This window comes from Octodon degus, unplaced genomic scaffold, assembly GCF_000260255.1.
Source record: "Octodon degus isolate 3935 unplaced genomic scaffold, OctDeg1.0 scaffold00072, whole genome shotgun sequence".
NCBI classification, from domain to species: domain Eukaryota; kingdom Metazoa; phylum Chordata; class Mammalia; order Rodentia; family Octodontidae; genus Octodon; species Octodon degus.
Genome location: NW_004524648.1, coordinates 6,174,743 through 6,176,694, shown reverse-complemented (window position 1 = coordinate 6,176,694; position 1,952 = coordinate 6,174,743). Strand labels below are relative to the sequence as shown.

Genomic DNA, 1,952 nt, shown 5'->3' with positions numbered 1-1,952 from the left:
GCAGCCTGAACAAAATTCATGCAAAACAATAAAATAACTATCATGGGTTACATAAAATTTTCCTGACTGGTTAAAACCTAAGAGTATAGAATATGTATTTTAGAATCTTTAGCTGTTAAATTCCAAAAGTACCAGTGTCTATGTGAAATAATTCCTCTCCAAAGCCAATGTTAGGTGAAAAATTAATTCAAATGACATAACACATTCTGAAGCTAAAAAGCATTCAGTTTTTCTTGATGTGGAGATAAACTCAGAGCTTTGGGGCTTTGTCACACTGAAAATGACTGCTTCTCTGGTTCACTCAAAGCAGCAGATGACAAGGTCCACAGATGTCATTAAGCTCAATAAAGGGCAAGAGGCTTCATACCCAGCTCTGACCTCCCCAGGAAGCATGGCTAACATGTCCACAAAAGTAGGAGGTGTGAGGACCAAAGGCACACTATTCTGCTAGCTAAAGAGGTAGCAAACCACCCCTCTCTCCATCCTAAAAGCTCCTCCCCAAGGTAAATAAAAAGTAGACAAGGGGGAAAAAATTAAGATACACTTATATACAGAGTAAGGATTTCAAAATATTAATGTAATCCCTACTTTAAAAACTTCAACTAGAGTCATCTGGCCACTTCTGATTACATCTTAAGATGTATCCAGATTCATTTCTATTGATCACTAGATACTTCTAGTCACAAATATTAGCTTTCTTCCCTAATATTTTAACCATGAATGTGACTGCAGTGTGGTATCTCCCAGGTTATCACGCAATGGAGGAGAAAAAGTAGTTCAAGCAGCAAGCAACAGTGATGGCCCTTTCACATAATGGCATTGGAGTGCCTATTGAATAGTCCAAGAACAATTCTAAGAACAAGAAAAATCCATGCATGATAGTAAATATACTGTAATTTCACAGTTGAAATTTCTTTACACATTGTACCTTCTTCATAAGGGAGTCCTGGTTTTTGTTAATGTTATAGTGACTCAGGACTTGCGCTAGCAGCCTTCTTTTTCTTCCTCTTACTGTGTTACTTCTGCTTCTTTTTCTTTTCTGTTTTTTCTGTTGCTTTTTCTTGTTCTTCACGGCTTCTTTTCTTTTTTGCTTGTACCTCTTCAGTATGATCTGATTCTGACAAGGACTTAGGTGAAAAACATTTATCTTCAGCAAACACCTTTCTTTTCTTGGCAAGTCCTTTAATGTCCTTTTCTTTTTCAGTTGCATTCTTTCACTTCTTTTTTCTTTTTTAAACTATCCTTACTGTCGGACTCAGGTGCTGACAGGGAGCTTTCAGAAGATTTATATGAGTGGTTCTTCTTTTTCTTCCTCCTTTTTGCTTGCTTCTTTTCCTCATCAGAATCTGAAGAGCTGCTGGAAGAATCAGAGTTGGATGAAGAAGATGAATACCTACCAGATTTCTTCTTTTCTTTCTTCTTTCTCTGTTTTTTAATAAGCATTCATTTCCTCTTAATAATTTCTCTCTGTGCTTTTCTAGTTCTTTCTTCCAATTCTTATCCATTTTTTTTGTTCAAAAGTCAGCCAAAGCCTTAGAGCCTTTCTTTTTATTTTCTAGTTGCTCTTTTACTTCTTCCCAGGTGTGCCTGGGTCAATGCAGATAATCCTGGATGGCAGGGCCTGAAGACTGGATTGGACCTCTTGATTTGGCCATTGCTATTGGATTCATGTAGGCCACCTGATGTCCCATCTCCCTGTGGTGCCAGACGGAATGCCCAGTAAACACTAAGAAAGCCAGAACAGGCTTCTGCATCCAAAACAGGCCTGCCATGGATCCTTCTCTTTTTATTCATTTTAATGAGGATAAAAGATAAAATAGCAATGAAACAGTTTCAAAACAGGTTAGGAGGACAGTTAAAAATATATATATTGCATATTGTTGTCTTGAGGAAATAACTATAAAATAAGTACAATGATAATATTATTAATAAACAACTCTTCCAAGTTATTA

At 36.8% G+C, this 1,952-nt stretch overlaps 1 pseudogene; it reads right to left on the bottom strand.

Annotated features, from left to right (window-relative positions):
• Positions 1 to 962: 962 nt before the first annotated feature.
• LOC101579854 lies at positions 963 to 1,679 on the bottom strand (annotated as a pseudogene).
• Positions 1,680 to 1,952: the final 273 nt, after the last annotated feature.